At 37.5% G+C, this 17,512-nt stretch overlaps 1 protein-coding gene across 3 annotated transcripts in view; it reads right to left on the bottom strand.

The window, feature by feature from the left end:
- The window catches only part of LOC114655421 (potassium voltage-gated channel subfamily H member 7-like), a 431,541-nt gene that overhangs the window by 97,536 nt on the left and 316,493 nt on the right, over window positions 1-17,512 (bottom strand). The window lies entirely within an intron of this gene.

The raw sequence follows: 17,512 nt of genomic DNA, 5'->3' as shown, positions 1-17,512 counted from the left end.
TATATATTGTAGCAGTAGAGGCGTGTGTCCACCTGTTGAACCCTCAGGTACCACTTCAAACACCAGGTAATAGTACAATTCTTCTTTATTGTACGATAATCACGTGCACAAAGCACCCTCCACTCCACACTACTCATATAAATCAATACACTATCACAAATACCAATCCTCCACTCCCAGACACTTCCCCACCCTACCTCCCAGCTCAGCTCAGTGTACTGGGCTTTCCCAGAGTCCTTTATACACCCTGACCTGGAGGTGTTCCTGCCCAACAGTCCACAATTCCTTATTCCTTCTGGGTCAGGGTAAACAGTCCTTATCTTCAACCTGGAAGTACGTCATCTCTCCTGTTCACGTGACCAGGACGTACTTCCAGGTTATAGGGCACATATGAGTCCACGGGCCTCCCGACAGCGACTCCCAGTGGTCCCCAAGGTATCCAGCAGGGCTGTGTATAAAAACTACATAGTCCATGAGGCCCTGCTGGAATTCGGGGCACGTCCATGCTGTTGGGAGAGCTCCTCCTGGCGGCCTGGGGGTGAGGGCCAGAATAGGAAGCCGGCAATCCATCACAATATATATATATATATATTGTGATAAGACAGCCCCCGGGCACAGACAGACAGACGGCGAAGGTCCAAAAACACACAATATTTATTTACAGTGTCCTTTAGCACTACCCGACACAATGCTTTACTCAACCGACACTCAGTCCCTTCTTTCCTTCAATCTTCTTATTCCTGTCACCTTTCCTCCTCTCCTTCCAAGCTTTGTCTTCCTCCTCCCAACTCCGGCTACTGAGTGGAGAAAGGCGGCCTCTTTTATAAGCACCCGGATGTGTTCCAAGTGCTCCTTGATGATCTTTCATCATCACTTCCGCCACACTCCAGGGCTCCACAATCCTGTGGGGGCCCCCCTGTGGTGACCACAAGCCCCAGTAGGGTTGAGCTGCTATGCTCCATTCCCGTGGCCCCCATACAAATCAGGGTGGCTGCCTTCTCATAGCCCAGGGGAGGTATAGTCCCTCTCCGCATCCTTGAAGGTTTCCCAGCTGGGCATGGGTACAGAGCTTAGAAGCTCAGCCCTGTATGGACCCGTGGTCACCGCCAGGGGACGCCCCCATGCCTGAAGGTTCCTGGACCCCAGTACTTCCACCACACCCAGAAGTGTTGGGGGGAAGACGAGTGGGGACACCCGGAGTGCTTCCGGGTATGCAGCCAGCACTTCCGCCACATTGGGGCGTGTTCATGGGAGATTGCCTGAACACACCTGGAGCACATCCGGGTGCTAATAAAAGGGGCCGCCTCCCTTCACAAGGAGGCTGGAGTTGAGAGAGCAGTTGGACAAGGTCTCAGGAGGAGACAAGGAGGCGGCCTGAAGAGTGAGGCATAGTGGTTTGGCATGGACTTTGGGGAGTCTGTGGGTTGTGGAGCAGTGAACTGTGTAAATAGACTTGTACATAAACGTGTATGGGTGACAAAATGATGTCTGCCTGTCTGTGTCCTAGCTGTATATATATATATATATATATATATATATATACAGTTTATATAGTACTAGGGTGTTGTACCGTGTTAGCCATTATGAATGTAGAGATTACATCTTGCCTGAAGAAGGGGCCTGAGTTGCCTCGAAAGCTTGAATATTGTAATCTTTTTAGTTAGCCAATAAAAGGTGTCATTTTGCTTGGCTTTTCTCTACAGTTTATATATATATATATATATATATATATATATATATTATAACAAAAAAATCTTGGGAGACAAGACTTTCTCCTGCGATGAGACGTGATCTTTTGAAGAGAGACACACTTTCATGTCCCGCGAAACGAGACTTTGTGCCAAGAGATTTAACCATTCCCAGGGCCGAAAATAAAAGAGAAAGAGTAGATGACAAAGTAGAACATTGTAAAGAATTCAAAAATGTTGGCATGATACACATGCAGAGGCAGGTTAGAGATAATGGAAGTACGAAAATTCAAAAGTCTCAAAAAAATGATAGTAAAGATCACTTTAGCGCAAACAAATGAAAATTATTACTCGGTAAAATAAAGGAACAGCAAAAAGAGATCGAATATATTGTTCAGATTTAAATTTAGAAGAGGCCTATCTGTGAGAATTAAAAGTTTTGTTGTTTGTGAGCAGCAGAGATGCAAAGTTGGTGGTGCGTAGCGCAGGCAGATAGATAGGTAGATAGATACGCTATACTTTGCCTTTATATCTAGAGTAATTGAAGTAATAAAATATGAGGGTATCTGGTGCAGCGGAGATATCATTTGCTCTGACCTGCAAGGTTTTATCAAGGCTGAGAGGTTGCACCTCAATAGAAAGATCAAGTACAGTAGAAATAAGACACTATTGGTTGGAAAGTGGCATATAACCACATGGTGTTTTGAGGCATAATGTTTCTTGGGGGAATCCATTTGTTAGTGCTGGAAACAGTGAGTCCCTATGCGGAGTACTGAGGAATGTGAATAGGATTTTTGTGTACGTATGTATCTGTGTGTGTGTGTTAATCTTTAGGTGCAAGAGTAGACCATCTAGTAATAAACTTGGTAAGTCTAACTTATCCCTTGATTATACACAAGTTTATAGTTGCTCCTCTGGTAAGAGTTCATCAGCACGTTCAAATTGTTACTGGCTGAACACAGAAAGGTGTGTCAATGAGCTCCGCTTGGCCATTCTCAGAACCCACTACTTCTGAAGCTCAATGACTATCAATGACTATCAGTGCTTTTATCCACAGTATATTCAGTACATTTTTAACTCTGTTAATGTTAATTACTAAAACAATTAAATAATGCCCTGTTGTTTAAATCACAACACAGACTCAAAATACTGTGTTATTCAATGCTATGGTAGCAAACAGGATATTTTAAATAAAACACATAATTAGTTGCAGTTATTATTAATATTTACTGAAGTATATACTGTAAAATGTTTCATTTAAAGGTATTATGCATAGTTATAGAGACACAAGTTCCATTAAAAGGTTGAGAATTTAATGGTAATTTGTCTCATTTTTTTAATTATTTTTAATCTCTTATTATTTTATAGGACTAAACTAAACTCTGTACATACTATATAAAATAAAGTCTATACTACTAAGTATGGAACCAATTTTTATTCCCTTTAATGTTAGAAAATGAAATTCAAAATGCAGCACTTTTTAAAAATATTGCATATTTTATTAAAAATTTCCCCAGCCTCACAAAGCTGAACCATGGTTTTTAAATATGCATCTCTTTAAAACAGTTGCTGATCTCTATAGCTAAAGTGCTTTATAAATACATTCTACATTATAGACATTAGATTGAAAAAATCAGCGTAACTGAATGGCTAAGGCCTTTTCTTGTTATTGCTTCAGTCCCTACCTCTGGCTTGCAGCTCTTGACACCATGCTGTGACCTTGACTGATTAATTTAACCTGTTATGGCTCTAATTCATTGAACAGGATTAAACAGCTATATTACTGACACACCAACATTATCCAAGATTCTGAATTTCTGGTCAGGTTTCTCAGCCACCGCAGTGACCTTAACTATTGAAATAAATCCAACGCCACCTTAAACCTCTAGAAAGTCCGCCACTGTGAGTGGCAAGCCTACAAAGTTCAAGATATCCTCATTGTCCTTTCATCTTGTATTCATAACCTCAATTGAGGTAAATGTTTCTCATACTTGCTGAGATTACTCTGAGTGACTACCTGCCTCCCCTTTCCACACAACTGCACTATTTTGGTAGGACCTCCAATGCATGGGTCTTTGATTTATTAGTCTGCTGTCTTCTTGACCTGCTGTGACCTTACTCAAATCCAGTTCTCTGGTATGAGATACTAAAATATTGCTTGATTTGAGAAATTCAGACATTATGATTCAGATCAGGCAAATCACTCCTTCTAATTACATTCCTCCAGGTGCATTCATAATTGAGAAATTAAGTCTTCCACAGTCTGTGGCTGGTACATTTCAGTACATCACTCTTACTGTCACTAAAAAGGATACATATTGGCTCCTCTCTATAACTCAAAGGTGACTCTTTCACTCACTGATATGAACTCTATCTCTGTCTACTATACAAAAAAGGATGGTCTTTTGGCCAGGAATCCCTGCAGATTTTTTCTTCAGCTTCACTCATTAGACTGTTATTTAGAAACTTAAAAAAAGAATTCTATATTTAAGTACTTTACTTCTTCTAATTATATATTTTGTATGTAATTGTGCATTATTTATTTATCTTGTGTATAATATTTAGACATTATTCTTATCAAAATTTAAATTTCTTTGCATGTGGCTACTTTGACATGTTGTAAAGCACTTTGATCTACATCCTTTGTATGAAAATGTGCTATAGAAAAAAATGTTTCCGTTGTACTGTCTGTGTGTGTGTGTGTGCGTGTGTGTGTGTGGCCCTAACGAGCAATCTGATTGGTCGTTTTTTGCTTTGGTCTGATTGGTCAATTTCACTTTGGCTGCTCAGTCAAATGTGATAGTGAGAGGAAGCACTGGGCAAGAGAGGTTGAGACACATGAGGACACCAAAAAAAGGCATGGGAGGGACACTGAGAGTCACCTACAGAGAGGTTAAGTATTTGGAAGAATACAAATAATTTATTGCTGCAGGAAATAGGGCCTGTCTACTATTTGTGGCAGACAAAATTCAGACAGGAGGCAAGAATGGTGCCTGAATGACAAAGGTTGAGAAACAAGATTTATGTTAACATGATTGAGAGATGAAGTACCGGGAAAGAGAGGTTGAGACACACAAGGACACTGAAGAAAGGCATTGGAGGAATGACAGGTTTACATAAAAGGCAAGAGATATCAAATATTTTAAATGCATTCTACCTGTATAGCGAGAGGTAAATATTATTGTAAGGGAGTTCTGCAGTAGGTTTTTCCTATATGCCAACATTAAAGTGGAAATGAGGCCACTTTGATTAAAGGCATCTGGTTTCATAAAGATGCTATGCATGGAGGTGAGTGTAACTGTATAACCACCAATATGAGCTTAGACTCCCTCAACATTGGTGAAGTGACATTCCGGACTTCTATTAGCTAACGCAGGCTCTCCAGAGATCTCTCACTCTGGTATTACATGTGACCCATAATCTTTGCTTTGTGGGCAGTGAAGACACATGTTTAACTAAGCTGAGGACAATTGGCTTATGTGTGCTCTCTTTTGAATAGCTCAAAACTCTATACATGCTGCCCTCATATTAAATCAACCAACAGAGCAAGCAAGTTTGAAAAATGAATGAAAGAATGAATGGGCAATTTTTTTATCTAGTTATTTAAAAAAAATGGTCATATATATTTATACAAATGGAGATCAAGTGTAGTTCAATGAAAAAATACATCATCAGGGCATGATTTAACATATTGAAAATATGAAATTTGTGAAATTTTAAGCTGTTTTAAAATGACATAAAATGAGACTAAAGTAATTTAAAATTGCATAATATAAAACAAAACTCCATACAAAATTAAGAAATTGTGATCCTGCCTAAAAATCTTTGAACAGATGGTAACAGATATGTGGTAAGGGATTCTCTGTAATGTCAACAAATTTCTTTTTTCATCTTTTCTAGTTAATAATTAAAAATAAAATTCAAAAAAGCAAACAAATAAGAAAAATAAATAAATATAACACTTCATTAGACGATTCTTTCCAGGGTAGCAACAACTCTCATATGCACTAGTACGCTTAACAGAAAAAATATATATATTCTAAAGAAATGTTCACGCTTGAATTTTCATGTAAGCTTCAATTTGCAGATGATACAAAAATAATAGTATAGTGTCGTGGTATGCAAATTACATGCAACAAATGAAAGTCCTGGATATTAAATTTAGGTTTGAAGGTCACTTTTATACACTTTTTGAAAAGCCAATCATGTTTCAATCAAAAACTTAATTTAAACAACATCAAAATATCAGACTCAGTTCCTGGAACAGCTAGTTTTCACCCATCAAGAACTTAATTATTGCGTTACAGTATTCCAAAATAAAAATGTTTCTAAGTTTATATTTATAATTTGATGTTTTCCAAAACAAAGTCAAACAGATTGATGCCAATAATTGTTTTAATACCCACCTTACCTATGCAGAATTACAAAAATGCTTCAAAACAATTTGCTAATCCTAGCCCCAAAATCATTGTTTTGAAAAGAGCCGACTCCCTTATTTCTGACAATGCAGCTTTTTGCAAAGTTTCCAAAATATAATAAACAGATTTTGGTGTGTATGATGATGTATCTGTTTGCTTGTTTATATCTGCTGCTTCAGCATCAACTATTTTTTTCATAATTATAACATACCATAGTATTTTAAAATTCAGTTCAAGGTCACAGGGTAGGGGGTCCTATTTTGGTAGTACATCATGTAAAGGAGAACCAACACTATACAGGGTGCCAATCTATCACTGGGTAACCAAATGCAAAACAGAGCCACACTCACACAAAGCCAACTTAAAATCATCAATTCACTAAATAAGCATGTATTTAGGAATATGGAAGGAAAACCCACACGGAGAGCAAGCACATTCCACATAGGTGTGAGATTCAAGCCGGAGACACTGGATAAGTCAGTCAGCATTCACTTTTGCTTCTGTGCTACCTTAAGCAGTTACTAATTTCCTTATTTTAACATGAACGAAGGAAACAACCTCTAAACAGCCTGTAGCGAGTATTAATGCAAACCTGAAAATGAGCCATTTTTGCTAACCATTTTCCAAACCTGTTTCAATGAATCCATAGATGTGTTGTGAAAGAGCTTATCCAGACAGTTTAGGGTGCATGGAAGGAGTCACACAAGGATGACAGTCCATTAAACCTTGAGGACCAGAACACAGTAGCCAATCAATGTAACCCGGAGTTGTGAAGGTGTAATGCATTTTAATTGATATTTATAGCAAAATAAACCGATGATTTTTCATGACAGTGAAGACTGAAAATTAATATATATGTTACCATAACATAACATTCTCAAATTCAATTATTCTAATTCAGGGTCACAGGGACACCAGCTCATTCTGGCAGCACTGCGAGCATAGCAGAAGACAGCCCTGAACATGTGCCAGTTCTACACAAGCCCCCTAACTCATAGAGGGCAAATGCAGAACCAAAATTCTTGCACACAAAGGCTGAAAAAACTCCTACTATCCACATCATTAGTAGGAAATTATCCTTTAAAACTTTTTACTGTATCTTTATAAAATATTGATTAACAATGGTGGTGGACACTGTATGCTACTGGAATCATTAATTTTGTAAGTTTTATTAATAATTAATTTTGAAGCATCCAGAGAATTTTGACTACATGCTGTGTTTGTCACTGTCTTATTATTGACAAAAAAGTTATAAATCATTTAATATGCCATATCTAATAAAAGAAAACCATAATAGGATGTGAATACAGTAACTATACATACACTGTGGGACAGCATGGTGGCAAAGGAGTTAGCACAGACTCCCAGTTGCAGTGTTCATGGTTTTCAAGATGTAATGGACTGGTGGTTATCAATGGCCTTGGGGCTAGTCAACAGTATGGCCTTGGGGCTAGTTTTGCTGATATAGGCCACATGACCCAGTAATTTTATAAAGCTGGTTTAACAATTAGATGGATGTACAGTATATAAATTTGAAACCATCACAGTTAATGGATAATTATATATGGAATGTCATGCAGGTTAGGTGGATTTGCGATTCTAAATTGGCTGTAGTGTGTGCTTGGTGTGTGGGTGTGTGTCCTGCGGTGGGTTGGCACCCTGCCTGGGATTGGTTCCTGCCTTGTGCCCTGTGTTGGCTGGGATTGGCTCCAGCAGACCCCCATGACCCTGTGTTCGGATTCAGCGGGTTGGAAAATGGATGGATGGATGGATGGATGGATAGATGGATGGAAATGACCTAAAGTGTGAAATGTTGATGTTGAGCTTACAGTGACATCACCATCCAGCACTGAAGAGAACTGGAGCAGTATCTAAAGGTTGTAAATGGACAACTGGAAGACCCACTTGTAAAACTCTTTCCTTAGAAGTCAGTCTGTTCTTTCCTTTCACCAAAAGTAATGTAGAAACGTGCAAAGTGCTACATGTGGGCAAAAAGAACATCAGTTAAAAATATAAGATGGGAGACTGTCCTATAGGAAGCAACCTCCGAAATGTTTATAGTGGTTTATTTTAACACATTTTCTTCATCTAAGCAATTTGCAAGAGCTATTAAAAAGGGCTAAAAAATGTTAGGTTATTGTAAAAACTGTTGCATACAAATTATGCTTGGACTATATAATGTATTAGTGAGACCACATCTGCAATACTGTATGAAGTTCTGGTCACTACAATAAAAAGACAGCAGGACTTGAAGCTGTGCAGAGGAGAGCAATATCAGAATTCTCAAAGGCTTTGATAAAGTACATCCAGAAAAATTCTTTCATCTAAACAATGAATCACATACCCAAGGGCATCAGTGGAAATTAAAGGGAAGTGTATTTCATACTGAGGCCAGGAAGTACTTCTTTACTCAAACCACCAAATTATGTAGCTGAAGGAGAAACCTTGACAACTTTGAAAAAGTATCTGGATATGCTATTGGGACATCTTTGCTAGTAGCTAAACAAACAAGCTTGATGGACTGAATGTTCTTCTCTTGTTTGCCAAATTTCCTTTGTTTTATGTTCTAAAACGATCCATTCTTTCATGAACAGCTTATCACTTGTTTCTAGCAGTTATGCACATTTTTACTGTACTCTTTTCTTATTTCTAAATAAGAATTGCTGAAACATCCTGAGGTTGAATGAGGATTATAAGTAAACATTACCTACCAATTTCTGTCTCATTTTCTTGATTGTGCAGAGGCCAAGCCATTTGTAAGACTAAAGCATTGATTTGTTTAATTTTTAAGCCACTCTAGTGTGACTGTAGTTGGATGTTTGGTCATTACCAGAAATTATGCAGCTGAGTATTCCTTTAATTGGGCAAATCATAGGAGTTGGCACACTCCTGTGCATTGAGGGGCCTTGCTTTGGGAAATCGCCCTTCCTGATCAGTAAATATCCTTAGCCAAGAAGAATGAATGATCCTAAATCTAAATGTATGTTTAATTTCTACAAGTTCCCACAAATGATTAATAACATGTATATATACATAGATAAAACTTTATAAATCCATCCCATTCGTGAATTGTTTATAACTCAAAAATCACATGAACAAGCATCTCACCTCTACACATAAAACACACTCATATATTCCTATAGTTTGAAATATAATGCCATAACAATGGTAAACAATCACTCATGATTAACTCTGTTAAATTAGTAAGTGAATACCAAGTACCGAGCAAAACAAAAATTTATATTCAAATAAGATAGAGGTTATAATGACAAAGGCAGGGACCAAAGCAAATATTTTACTTAAACTCTGAGTACTGCATTTACTGGAAAATCAAAACACATCAAAACTCAAAATTTATTGCTTGGTAGTGACAGTGGCAGTCAATGAAGCAGGTTACTAAAATCAGACAAGCAGGCAAGATTTGAGTGTGAGCAGGCTGACATACCCCTGGTCTATCTGTAAGATCTCTCTAAAAGGTCCCTATTTCAAATAATTTAAGCAGAAAGAAGATTTACATCTATGCTGGAATAGTGTGATTACGTGTACTAAAGGTCTCAAGGATGGGATAAACTATTCAGCCTAAACGGAAAATTCTAAATCATCTCCCAAAATATGACCTCTGCATAACACATAGTTGGTGAGGTCCTCTTGTATTGCAAGTGCAGCCATAGCTCCTTACTCTTCAAAGATTTCTATTCCTATATATAATACTAGACTAGTGAGGTGTATTCATTAAAGGGAAAGACACATGAGGATATAAAGTGCCCAGGTGCAGCATTTATGAGGTAGTGAATCCTGTAGAGGTCAGAATTCATGAACGACCCATTAAAGTACAACCCCTGTTATGTAACTGGCCTGATATTTGGACGGACCACATGGGTCAAATGAATCTGATATGTTGTGATAACAAAGCTCCTTTACAAGAGTTAGCCTGAGTAGTATATCCAGCAAAATGAAGGGTCATTAAGGAATGGGTTGCTAAAATGTTAAAGGAGGGCATCACAGAACCATCTCCCTCAGCACTGTCTTCTTCTCTTGTTCTCATGCCAAAGCCTGATGGCACCTACAGGTTCTGTGTGGATCATCGAGGGTTAAATGTGAAACCTAAGTTGGATGGATACCCTCTGCCAGTAGTGCATGACATTTTATAATCTTTACATGGTGCAGAAGCCTTTAGTACTATTGCCCTCCAGTCCAGTTATTAGTAGGTGCATATGGGCAAAGACTCTGGAGAGTGTATATTATTTCAAAGCAATTCTATTTGTGTTAAACAATGTCAGAGCAACCTCTTAAGGGTTAATGGAATAACTTTCCAGGGGGGTAGATTGGAAAAATAAATTATGTATAAATACACCTGTAAGATTTGAATAGCACCCACCAGTGACACTGGTAAGCACTACTAATGCGTAATATTATAAAATGTAAGTTGTTACAAGCTCATCTTTCCTTCCTGTGACATCTAGTGACAGTCAAAGAGGTAAAGGTGGATCCAAAAAAGTTTGAGAGCACTGTGGATTATCCGGTACCCTTGTATATTTCTTTGTGTCCTATTCTTTAACACAAAAACCCAATTCATAAGTCAAAGAGTCCTGTCTTCAGTTCAAAAATTCAATCCCATGTGAACTGCATTTCCTGTTTATAATGTGTACTGATTTTCTCTGAAGTATTCATTTAACAATATTGTTTTTATTTTGTATATTGTAAGTACATGACTGGATAACTGACAAGCAGGTTATGCATCATGAGTATCGTGACTTTTTTTCTATTTTTACCCACAAGCGTTCTTCACATCATTTGCAACTGCACAGCATTGGTCACAACCGGTTTGTATTATATCGTAAACTATTTTTTTATTCCATTTTCCACTTGTAAAATAAATATCATTTTTGGGAAGGGCATCCTTTTCAGGGTTTCACACTTAATTTAGCTGACCCTAAATGTTTTATTTTTGATTTTCTACTGATGCATGTGGTGAAAGTATTCAAACATACCTTTTAGTGTGCGTTCATGTAAGAACATTTTCAGAACACTTTCAGGTTTTACAAATCTAAGTTTGTATGTCTGTTTTCATGTGAGATCAAATCCATAGTATTTAAGATCAAAACTATTTGTGCGACTGATTTATAAATGAAGCCCCAAGTCGTATCCTTACTTTATATGTCTTCTAGGTCCTGACAATGTGAATATTTGTCTCTCAAGACTGCAGAAGAACTTTCCTGTAGGCCTCCTACCTTCCTTATCTCTAACAAAACTTAAAATTTGATGTACCTTTCTTCCACACAAAGTCTTTTATTTTTGTCAAAGTGAATGTTATTTTTAAAAATTAACCATTTGTCGTATAGTTGACTTTTACATCAGTGGCAATTCTCGAATGAATATTCGGTTTAGAAGAACGTACTTTCAAAGTTGTCTTACATTTCTCCATTGAACTCATCTATATTTTTTGACGGATTAACAGTATCTTGGAATTTTTTCTCAACCAATCCCCTGGTTAATACTTTTATCAAGAATATTCCAGTTTTGTTTTAAATGTTTCTTTGCCATCATCATAATGTTTCACATACATCGGGTAGCATATACATCATATGTATTTAACCTGTACTTAAGTGAAACTCCTTAATTTCATATAATGAGACTCCATTAAATTAGATATATGAAGGTTAATGACAAGTGGCTGCATCAGAGCCTATATAGGTACATTGTAGCAATATGAGTGAATATTATTTAAATCAGTTATTTCCTATTTCATGATAAGCTGTATTACTGGAATTACCAGAGTTCTGCCTATGGCTACTTAGAATACGTTCTTCTTGCAGCCAGTTCTGCCATTTTAATTGGGAAGAGAATCAACACTTGCTATGCATCAGTCACAGTATGTGAGGAAATAAACAATGGAGCATACGTCTTGCATCTTTGATATTTTTAAAGTCTTCACGGTCTCAATGTAATGTCTTGATTTTCCAGGTCTGCTGTTTTAGATTTGCTGCCTGTGTTTCTGGATTTATGATTCTGATTAATGTTTATGAATGCACTTGTCAGCTCTGCTGCTGTTGTGTTGACAATTCTTCAGCACTTTATTAACAGACATTACAACAGATTTATTCAAATTAGTTGAGCTCTCACCTTTGCTTTGTCATGCCTTCTCTTACTGGGTTAATCCAAATCACCCAGCTGCAAACTCTTTCTCAATTTATCTCTAGCTAAACTTACAGGCCGAGTTCCAAGTACTGCACTGAGCACTTGACCTACTTTCAAGATGTCGCAGGACAGCATGAGTTTGCTACTGTTGATTTCTTTTTTTATTTTAACATATTTTTTTGTGCTGATCAATGACAAATTTAAAATTTAATAGTTTCATATTTCTTGCTGTAACACATTAAATACGAAAAAGTCAAAATAGATAAACAAATACTTCACCTATACTGTATACTCATCCAGCCATTAATTGCTGAACCTGCTTAATTAAGTTTTGGGTCAATAGGTTAACACCTTATAAAAGTAACAATTATGTGTAAGGCAAGGAATGTGTGTTAGACAAAGCACTGGTCTATCTATGACAGGGTTTTTAAAATCAGATCCTGAAGGGCCATAGTAGTTGCTCTTCCCTGTTCCTTTCTAAATTAGTAAATAATCACTGCTAATGGAATATACTGTAATCATTTACTGTAATTTGAAGTGACTTGCTTTTTAAGATCCAGAACTCTTCAATGTATTATTTCTTAAGAAGCAAGTGAATCTATACACTACCAGTCAAAAGTTTGCACAAACACACAAATGTTCACGTTTTTGATAAAAATCTATACTTTTTTTTATCAAGATACCATTAAGTTGATTTAAAAATACATTCAAGACATTACTAGTGTTGCCAGTGACTATTACTGCTTGAAATGACTGATTTTGTAATTTATTTTTCACGTATGATTCACATATACATTTAGGTCCATAAATACTGTATTTGGACAGAGACAACTTTTTTCTCATTTTGGTTCTGTACATTACCACAATAAATTTTAAATGAAACAACTCAGATGCAGTTGAAGTGCAGACTTTCAGCTTTAATTCAGTGTGGTGAACAAAACGATTGCATAAAAATGTGAGGCAACTAAAGCATTTTTTAACACAATCCCTTCATTTCAGGGGCTCAAAAGTAATTGGACAAATTAAATAACTGGAAATAAAATGTTCATTTCTGATACCTGGTTGAAAACCCTTTGCTGGCAATGACAGCCTGAAGTCTTGAACTCATGGACATCACCAGATGCTGGGTTTCCTCCTTTTTAATGCTCTGCCAGGCCTTTACTGCAGTGGCTTTCAGTTGCTGTTTGTTTGTGGGCCTTTCTGTCTGAAGTTTAGTCTTCAACAAGTGAAATGCATACTCAATTGGGTTAAGATCAGGTGACTGACTTGGCCATTCAAGAATTTCCCACTTCTTTGCTTTAATAAACTCCTGGGTTGCTTTGGCTGTATGTTTTGGGTCATTGTCCATCTGTATCATGAAACGCCGCCCAATCAATTTGGCTGCATTTAGCTGGATTTGAGCAGACAGTATGTCTCTGAACACCTCAGAATTCATTCGGCTGTTTCTGTCCTGTGTCACATCATCAATAAACACTAGTGTCCCAGTGCCACTGGCAGCCATGCACGCCCAAGCCATCACACTACCTCCACCGTGTTTTACAGATGATGTGGTATGCTTTGGATAATGAGCTGTTCCACGCCTTCTCCATACTTTTTTCTTGCCATCATTCTGGTAGAGGTGGATCTTGGTTTCATCTGCCCAAAGAGTGTTTTTCCAGAACTGTACTGGCTTTTTTAGATGTTCTTTAGCAAAGCCCAATCTAGCCTTTCTATTCTTGAGGCTTATGAGTTGCTTGCACCTTGCAGTGTTGTTCACTTGGTTGGCTGTTGTGAAGGGGTTTCTCTTCACCATGGAAATGATTCTGCGATCATCCATCACTGTTGTCTTCCGTGGACGTCCAGGTTTTTTTGTGTTGCTGAGTTCACCAGTGCTTGCTTTCTTTCTCAGGATGTACCAAACTGTAGATTTTGCCACTCATAATATTGTAGCAATTTCTTGGATGGGTTTTTTCATTTTTCGCAGCTTAAGGATGGCTTCTTTCACCTGCATGGAGAGCTCCTTTGACCGCGTGTTGTCTGTTCACAGCAAAATCTTCCACATGCAAGCACCACACCTCAAATCAACTCCAGGCCTTTTATCTGCTTAATTGATAATGACATAACGATGGACTTGCCCACACCTGCCCATGAAATAGCCTTTGAGTCAATTGTCCAATTACTTTTGAGCCCCTGAAATGAAGGGATTTTGTTAAAAAATGCTTTAGTTGCCTCACATTTTTATGCAATTGTTTTGTTCACCCCACTGAACTGAAGCTGAAAGTCTGCACTTCAACTGCATCTGAGTTGTTTCATTTAAAATTCATTGTGGTAATGTACAGAACCAAAATGAGAAAAAAGTTGTCTCTGTCCACATATTTATGGACCTAACTGTATAAATCCCCATTTCCAGCAGCCATTCCTTCAGTATCCTAATGGTCAACTCCCTCTGAACTAGTCATTTTAAATGCTAATTTGTTATTAGAGAAACCTTTTTATTTGTATTAGTCCACTTCACTTCACTTCAACTGTAAGACACTGACATCCCTATAGTTCAATTCTGGGTTCAAAAATTGCCAAAATTAAGCAGACAAACTGGATCTGACCGGGATAGAAATTTCTATTAAAAACATAACAATTTCTGGATTTGTCCAAACTTTTCTTTGTTATGTTAGATAACCAGCTAACTCAAGGAAGTTAAAACTGTGTTCCTAGAGAGCCATCATTTTCACTCTGACCAGTTTCTTAATTAGAAGCCACTTCTGATAATTAGCTCTATGGCTTATAAATGCTTTTATTCTGCAGTATCATACTGATGATTTTCTTGTTTCTGAGAGTACCATTAAAATGTTTTTTGGACCAGAACAGATTGATATTTCTAAGACCTTCACCTTTATTTTTTCTATTTAAATATTTTATTGGAACAGATATTCAATGATGTATACATACGCGCAAAAGGGAGGGGTTAGTCGGTAATCATTTAATTGGCCAATTTGCATTTCATTATTATTATTTGGATGCTGGTTTATGAAAAAATTAAACTGAATCCTAAGAAGCAAATAAGGCAAAATGAAGACATAAGGATAGAGGTAATGGGTTAGCAATGAAGAAATGGCCGATGAAAAAAGTAACCACCATTGAAGCCTTCCTGGATCTGAGTGTGACAACCCTAATTTAAAGGGACTCCCATGCATGTTCTCACAATAAGTCACTGTATGCCCTCAAAGACTTGTGCTATGGTGAACTGCCAGTGATGAGTCTTTAACCCAATTCCAGCATGAGCTAAATGGATCTCCATTAGTCAACCTCATAGACCATGTCTCTGAACACTGTGAGTGGTGCGATTCCTAGTCATGTCTTGCTGATCTCTTTTGCTGTCAGACTCCAACTTTTCCATGTAGCATTGCCACTAAACTTTACCTGACCACAGTGCAAATCCCACCATTGTTGACAATTGCCTCAGTTTGAAAATTTGCACAGTGTAGAGCTGCCAGTGGCAAGTCTCCCACTCACAACATCTGACTCAGATGCAACCTCTTTGGTTCATACGTTAAATGAAGATCTCCATCAGTGAGCCCCACAGAGCCCATCTCTGAACATTGTGAGCATTGTGCTTCCTGGTGGCATCACCTCATCTCACTTTGTGTCAACCCCCACCTTTATTCTGCTCATCGTCACCACTACACACACAGGGTTTTTTCAAAGAGGGAAGAAATCCAGATTATATGGAGAAAAGCCCATAAAATGTGCAAATATACTATCATGTTGGAGCTGGTATTTGAACCCCAGCACTTTGTGAAGCTTGACAGCACCAAGAGCAACAGTTGCTCACAAACACCTGCCCATGTGTAACGAAATCTTAACTGTACATGTAGAGTGAGTGTCGACAATGGAGCAGTGAGCTTGTGATGCCATGAAGGGCTTGTGATCCCTTTAACTTTTACAAGTAACGCTCTATTTGTCATTTGCCTAATCCAAAGACAACTTACTCTAGAAGATCAGAAGTGGCCAGATTCTCTAAGGGGGACAATGCCCAAACTCAACCTCTATTATAGAACTTGGAAGAAGAATTGAAATCATGTTCATTGCCTGGAGGACATCCCAAAACCTAGAGCTCTGTTTGGGGAACCTTCTTTTACACATGCAATAACCTATCAAGAGCACTTGTAGCTAAAACTTTGGGCTCAACTGCCCCAATAGCAGAGGTAGTAGTAGTAGTCGTAGCAGTATCTGCCTCTAATAAAAGGATGTGTCTGTTTGTTTATAGTAATAACATGCATTGCATTTGTTATTCCAATTAATGGCATGTCACAATCTTTAACGCTGCTTTTATGAATCCAATTCCAAATGGCATATAAGAGAACATATGCATTGCATGATGAACTGAAAATGTTAATGCTGAGGTCTACATTTATTACTTAGGTTTCATAGCACAGCTAATTGTACTTAGGAAGTTAAGCTACTGCTATTTGATTTTTCTTAATATAAAAGCATATAATGTGCTAACTTTGTACATTTATTCAGCACACACATGCATGTTTTTCAATCTGCTCAATTTCTTTAAGACTTTCCTCTCTTGCTAATTAATTAACAGTGGAATGTTTTCAATTAATATTCTCCCTGGAGGTAGGAGGTCATTCAAAGAACACGCATTTTGGTTTTCTTTTTTGAAGATTGCATACAGCAGAACACTTGTCAATGTAGACAACAACAGTATGAGTATCATAGGAACACAGGAAAATCCTATAGAAACAAACCTGTACCAAGTCTGATGGAATTTCATTCAATTTCACATTACAGGTATTTTATTTTCCTTTCACTTTAGGCAAATTACAGGCAGACAAGAAATGAACAATTGCTATAATGCTAAATGCTATATTTACTGTATTTGTTTATATTGTTATTATCATCTCTCCCCTATACAGATACACACACACACACACACACACACACACTCTTGATTCCCAGGTCATGTCTATAGTGTTGCTGTGGGCTCCAGGTTTTAATGTAAATCAGAAGCAAATGTTATTTGGGCTCTTTGGCTGCCTTAGGGTTCTCATTTTTTCCCATTTCTTAACTCTTGATATTTGAAACTTAACTAAAGTGATAACATATCATAGATATGGGGACTCTAACTTTCCCCTTAAGTAACACATACTTCTGTCTATTTTGAGAAAGCAAATTCAAAACTATAATGTATTTACATTGGGCAGACTAAATTATGGCAGGACTAACAAGAAATAAATAACAGCTATGAAAAATGTGTTTCTGCTTGTGGATCTATCTCTCTTA

The sequence above is a fragment of the Erpetoichthys calabaricus genome, chromosome 8 (assembly GCF_900747795.2).
Source record: "Erpetoichthys calabaricus chromosome 8, fErpCal1.3, whole genome shotgun sequence".
In the NCBI taxonomy this organism is placed as follows: Eukaryota; Metazoa; Chordata; class Cladistia; order Polypteriformes; family Polypteridae; genus Erpetoichthys; species Erpetoichthys calabaricus.
Note: the sequence above shows the minus strand (reverse complement) of the source record. Positions and strands in the feature narration are given on the sequence as shown.